General features: G+C 38.5%; 1 long non-coding RNA gene across 1 annotated transcript; it reads right to left on the reverse strand.

Moving 5' to 3' along the window:
* Positions 1–3,397: 3,397 nt before the first annotated feature.
* On the reverse strand, positions 3,398–6,051 carry LOC107059278 (uncharacterized). The gene is made up of 2 exons (XR_001472571.1): positions 4,273–6,051; positions 3,398–4,203 (listed from the first exon to the last, which is right to left on the reverse strand). It is a non-coding gene; the product is annotated as an uncharacterized lncRNA (long non-coding RNA).
* Between the last annotated feature and the right edge of the window lie 936 nt (positions 6,052–6,987).

Consider the following 6,987-nt stretch of genomic DNA (forward strand, 5'->3'; position numbering starts at 1 on the left):
ATTTGGTGATGGATGGAGAAGAAGAAGAATTGAAGGTATTAACATAAGAAAAGTAATTAATACAGAAAAGAAAATTAAAAAAATTATAATCTCTGACTTGACACTGACTTAGTGATGATGTGGCGGCAAATATATTACACCACAGACTGTGAGAGTGGAGTTACACATCTCAGGATGATATTAAATTCACTTTTAAATTGTAAAAGTGTGTAATAGGTCATCATGATAGTTTAAGCGTATAAGTGACTTTTCGAGATAAGTTCAGGAAGAATTTATGTCTTTTTAAGAAAAAACCAACAAAATTGGGACATCCATCAGCCTCTCTGCTTCGTGAATCTTTCTTGCTAGAATATCTGATACACTCTTTTTTGCAATTTGTTGTAAAAGATGAAAATAACTTCTTTTTTTTCAAATTATAAAGTTATGTATAACTAACTATGTGTTGGCTGAGTGACTAGTCATTAGTCATTTTTAATTAAAAATATTATACGCTACGGGTGTTTAATTAGCCTATGTGTGGGGTTATATTGTGCTGTAGGAATAAGTCTTTTTGGTTGAATTAAAGGGTGGACATAAAATAAAAAAAAACCAACAAAAAAATCGGTTGGTTTTCAATTTTTGTTAAGACATGTGTGAGCATACTAGGAGTGATGAGATTAGGAATGATGTTATTTTGGAGAGAGTGACCTCTACACTGGACAAGATGAGGAAATAGAGACTACTATAGTTTGGGCATGTGTAGAGGAGTGCGCTAACGATCCAGTGAGGAGTTGCGACTTGCAAGAGATTGGTTGTAGGAGGTATGCAGATGGGCAGAGGTAGGAAAGCAAAGTATTAGAGAGAAGTGATCACATAGAACCAATGGTGAGACCAGAATTTTCGTTCAGGGGTTTGAAAAAAAAAAGAAGCATACTAATAATGTTGACAAATTAACAGGTCAATTTAGATATAAACATGTTGAGTCATATATGAGTGAGCCTAAGGGTGTGTTTGGTATGAAGGAAATGTTTACCTAGAAAAAATTTTCTTGGAAAACAAGTGGATTTTTAACTTATTTTCTCATGTTTGGTTGGTGAGTAGAAAATATATTTTAATGTTTGGTTGGTGAATGAAAAACATATCCTAGAAAATATCTTTTATTTATGGCTTGACACTATAAAATACTTTTTTAGAAAATAATTTATGACCCGAAAATCAGCCTCGATAATCGATCTAGGACCTGACCCTGTCACCTGAACTAGGACACGACCCCAACGACCGTTCCAAAATTCAACCTTGAGATTTGACCCAAACTTTCGATCCTGAAATATTTTTCAAAAATATTCGGGGTTGGGGGGCTAAGGGGGGTGGTTGGGGGTAGAAGAGGAGTAAGAAAACAAAATTAAAAATTAGAAATATTTTCTAAATAATTTTTTTTAAAGAAAAATTAACAGGGGTTGTCAGGGTGGGTGAGGGGTTACTGAGGATCAAAACCCCAGAACTGGACAATCTAGGAACTCTCAAAAACTCCAAAACTCTTTTTTCTTCTTTTGAAAATTGCATTTATACGTTCCCAGAATTTCACCTTCGGAGCCACTCGGCGAAATAAGTTGAGCTTCACCGACCAAGTTGGCGATGCGCCGAGTGCTCCTCTCCATCACCTTCTTGGCTTGGCTTTCCACCACTTCTCTTCTATCACTTTAGGCGATCAAAAGTTCCATCGCCGATTCATTCGGTGCTTCGCCAAAACACAATCTTCTCGCCGAGTTAGTCTTGTCAATGCGCTAGCCTGTTGTAACTTTTGGCGAGCTAAAGAGACACTCGGCAATTCGCCGAGTAGCTTTGGCGAGTACCAGCCTTGCTTTTCTTCAGCTTTTTCGCTCATTTTTGCCTGGTAATGTCCTTGCCTTGCTCTTTTGCCTTCATTGCTGTAATTTAGCATTTTAACACCAGTTTAGAGCATAAACTAGGCATTGAGGACAAGCCTTAGATGAGTCGAAATGCCCGACTCATCAACACCCCCAACTTAAACTTTTGTTTGTCCTCAAGTAAAACACAAGATCAATCAGTTCAATAGAGATGTCTACAAATAGTGCTACTCAAGACTCAACATGAATGCACAGGAGGTTCAATCCACCCATGCAATGTTCAATTGTGCTCACAATGCTTGCTTCAAACTGTGACTAGCCATCATCAAATAGAACTCAAGCTCACAATGCTTGCTTCAAATGCAAATTCAAGCTCAATAAAAGTATTTGAATGCCCTCACATCAAGAATGATTTAATACTCACACAAAGCTCTTCACAATTTAAGGATTAAGGAATCAAAAATCAACTCTCACACTCTCAAAGATAAACACATGCATGATTCTACCCATAGGCTTGCCCGTATTTTCCAATCAACATGACATTAAGTTTAATCAATATCACAAAGGTCTTTCAAGACTTGTAATGGGGCTGAGGGTAAAGGTATGATCATTCTGGCTTAGTGACTTCTGCCTTCATGAAGCATGGCGTGCATTTCACTTCTTCACCTTTTCTTTCACTCTTTTCATTTTCACAATCTACCCAAAGTCCTTCCAAGCACAAGTATTCTTCTACGACTCATTGGACACCCCTTTTCTTTTATTCATGCACCAGTTTCATTGCAACATTCTTTTTCAATCTTTTTCTTCTTTTGCTTTTCTTCTCTTTTTTTTATATGGAGGGGTTCCATTTTTTTTTCAACACAATTCTTCAAGAATGAATTTCACAAACTTCTTGACTCTCCTTATTTTTCACCACACCCTCAACTTATTCTTTTGGCCTAAGTTGACTATTCAAAACAAACCAATGCTTCATTAAGATTCTAGGTGGGGAGGAAAAAGGTCAGCGATGTTCATTTTCATCCAAAGAAAATGATAGGCTTAAATGGTGTCAAGCTAGGTTCACACTCTCACAAGGTGGTCACAAAGAGGTATACTGGCAATTTGGTTCACTCTCCAAAATTTGTGCCTAAGATCATTTCTTTCAATCGCCTAGATTAGTCAATTGGACCAACAGAGAAAATTCTAGGTATCACCAAACACATATTTCAAGACAATCTCACCACACATGGCATTCAACACAATCATCAATCAAGATTCTACAAATTTAACTCGCGTGCAACGGTCATCACAAGATTCATTTCAGAAATCGGCTAGTCACAATGAGATGCTAAGAGTTTGCACATGACTTATGCAACTCAAATTTGCCTCATTGGAATTGCACAAACATATCGTTCAATCAAGAGCACAATTCACGCCATCGGTATTGATTGCAACAGATACTCAAATATGTAAGAGAAAAACCAAATTCACAAACATCAAGAGGTGAAATTTTTAATTTGGACCAAAAATTGACATTCATATTGAAAACTGAAAATCGATAGTCACAAAAATTAAGCATTCAGAAAACACTATAAAAAACCAATCATTCACAAAAGCAACCCAAAAGAGGCAAGTATGAAGATACCTCACCCCGCCAAACAAAGCTAACCATTGTCCTTAATGTAAAATAAATAAACAGTCTCAAAATAAAACTATAAGAGAGTCAAGATACCCCTGTCATGCTAAGCTTGAGGTGAACTCTACACATCCGGGACTCTCTCAATCTGGGCATTAGTGCCCAACTCATCTCTATCCTTCTCTCCACTGGAGCCTACCATTTATGTGTCCCGAAGAGAGGCCTCCATGTCTATATGTACCATCACGCCCTCTAGGTCCTCCAAGTCATCATATACCGCTGCATCACGGGTACCAAGATCCTCCTCATCAGTCTCAAGAGCATCAGACTCGGCATCATCATCAGCTATAGCAGCATCTCCAGTCGTAGCAACCTCAGGGGTCTAAGAAATAGCTGACCTCTCTGTACTAGGGACCTCGGGAAGGTCTATAGTGCCGAAAAACATAGAAAAATCCATGGATTTTAGCTCATCCACATCACGTCTCAAACTAGCAACATCGGCTCTCAAAGCCGTGACATCAGCTGACTGCTATCCACTCGCATCATGAGGGCGTCCAAAGCTAGGCCATGAGAGGTGATCAACTCTCGGTGCTCTCTCAACTCAGCTCGGATAGGAGCTAACCAAGCAACAACGACCCTCTCAATTATTCCGAGGACAATAACCTCTACCCGGGAAGCGCGTACGCCAGTATATTGGGCTAGATGGCCCATCTTGAATAGCATCACCTGTGCCAATGGGGGCTGGGAAAAAACAACAACTAGTAGCAGCAGCAGGCGAAGAAGGGATAACAATAGAGGTGGTAGGAATACCTGAGGTCTCACCGACCTGAGTAGGAGGGGTTGTGTCTGTCTCTAGCATCTCCACATCAACAATCAAGGAAATGTCCACCGATGATGCTCTCCTCCTCTCAGCCTCGTCTATAGTGTACTCGGCCTCAATCCTCTAGATGTCAGTAGAGGAAGTGGTCGCCACTTCCACATCCGTCTTCGCCACCAAGGGCACTTGAGCACACCGCACAACTCTATGATCAGCACCGGAAAATAAAGTGACGTTTGACTCTTCTTGGCTCTCATGGACATCTTCTGTTCAATAATCAACCTGAGATTTAGTCTATCGCGGTCGATAATGGATCGCAACAAAGCCGCCTTAGGATGCCGAAGTATGGACTCCTTCTAGGAAGGCATCAAGGTGCTGCTAATAAATCTAAACCAATACCGCGCAACTACATTCATATTCTTCTTCTCAATCTGAACTCCTAGCTCAATCCACGATGGTGTGATGTCAGAAATTAGAGGAGCCAACCACCTTTTTAAGTCATCAAGGGTCTTCTTTTGTATCCAATCCACCAAGAAGTGGATCATATTTGTCGTACATGCCACAACCTCATTAATGTATGTGTTGCTGCATTTAACCCTTTTTCCACGTACCACCACATGATCCACTGGTACAAATAAGTTGGCCTTCTTATTCCCCTTTGGAACCAGCTTCCCATACTCTGTATAAAACTACTGGACCCAGGAAGGTATGTATGAGCCTCGAGGCTGTGTAAATCTCTCAAACATGTGGAACTTGATGATGTTCCACACTTCTGGATACCTGTCCACCACTCCATCTGTAGACATCCTCTTTTCTTCCAAAATTGTCCTCAATCCGGCAACCTTTAAGTCTGCTCAGCGATCGAGGTGGAAGTGCCTGTACCCGGGGAACTAGAGGTGCCTGCTTAACAGTTTGTGCTGAAGGTGGAGGAGGTGTCGAAGTAACCGATATCCTGGTCGGATCATGTAATGCATTAGAGTACAACTCAGCTCTCCTCCTCTGAAGAGTTTGATCATCCTTTGGATCAGACAGAGAGACTAGTGATCTAGACCCCGAAGTATTCTCATTATCAGATTCCGAAGTGGTGAGGTGCGTGTCATAGATGCCCATACTATCTGAGTTGTCCTCAATCAGATTTGTATCCGGAGGACCCTTCCCCTTTCCTGTGCCTTTCCCTCATTTAGGAGGAAGTTTAGGTTGTGTTGCTCGTGGGGGAGCAACACCTTTATTAATCACTATTCCCTGTGCTCTCTTCCGGGGTGGTTAGTCTCTACCGGGAACTTTGGGTCTGGCCATATCTGCAAAACAACACAGAACAAACCAATACGTTAGAAAGAATTCAATCAGAAAATCACCGTTGGAAATAAAAAAATGCATAAAGACTCACTGACTAGTTCGGCGAATCGCCAAACTCATTCGGCGAGCTATGTCGAGCTCACCAAAAATTACAGAATAAAATTTCACAAAAGTCAGCACAGGTTGGTGAAGTCCAGGGTCATTCAGCGATTCACAAACTTCATTTGGCGAACTAAAAGTAGCTTGCCGAAAGTTACAAAATATTTAACTAAAATTGGGGTAGACAAAGGGCGATAGCAAAGACATTTGGGACATTGTGTGAACTGTAATTGATCCCCAAGAAATATCCTTGAAAAATTGATCAAATGTGGCGGCATTTTCTAAATTGTAGACCTATATATGGTTAGTAAATTAAAAGCAATGTCAGTAACTAAACAACATTATTTAGTTTAACTTATTTAAACAACTTTAACTAGTTTAGTTTTGACTTAATTCCAACAACTAAATTCACTAACTAAACCACATTATTTATTTTAACTTATTTAAACAACTTAACAACTTTAACTAGTTTAGTTTTGACTTTAATTCCTAACAACTTAAAATTCAACTAACTAAACCACATTATTTATTTTAACTTATTTAAACAACTTAACAACTTTTTAACTTTAACTACATTAGTTTTGACTTAATTCCAACAACTAAATCCACCAACTAAACCACATTATTTATCTTAACTTATTTAAAACGACTTAACAACTTTCACTAGTTTAGTTTTGACTTATCTCCAATAACTACATCCACCAACTAAACCACGTTATTTATTTTAACTTATTTAAACAACTTAACAACTTTTTAACTTTAACTTACATTAGTTTTGACTTAATTCCAACAACTAAATCCACCAACTAAACCACATTATTTATCTTAACTTATTTAAACGACTTAACAACTTTCACTAGTTTAGTTTTGACTTAACTCCAATAACTACATCCACCAACTAAACCACGTTATTTATTTTAACTTATTTAAACAACTTAACAACTTTTTAACTTTAACTACATTAGTTTTGACTTAATTCCAACAACTAAATCCACCAACTAAACCATATGTTTCAGAATATCTACCTACATTACTTAAAAATCGATGTAAGATGCTCACATTGAATTGTAACTTGTGAGATTGAACTCTTCTCTATGTATCAAACTCTGCAATTCTAAGGATTCTTTACCATGACTCATGAGCTACTTGTCATTAATTGAGCTAAGTGTCAACACTAGATGGACACAAATCGATCTTGCAAGAAAATCAATTTTGTCATCAATAGGATCAACTAGTGTTGGTACTTATGCTTAACAAAAATATTATTTCTAAATCTAAAGCTTAGTGTCAATACTAGATGGACACAAATCGAT

The sequence above is a fragment of the Solanum tuberosum genome, unplaced genomic scaffold, assembly GCF_000226075.1.
Source record: "Solanum tuberosum cultivar DM 1-3 516 R44 unplaced genomic scaffold, SolTub_3.0 scf01066, whole genome shotgun sequence".
Taxonomy (NCBI): Eukaryota; Viridiplantae; Streptophyta; class Magnoliopsida; order Solanales; family Solanaceae; genus Solanum; species Solanum tuberosum.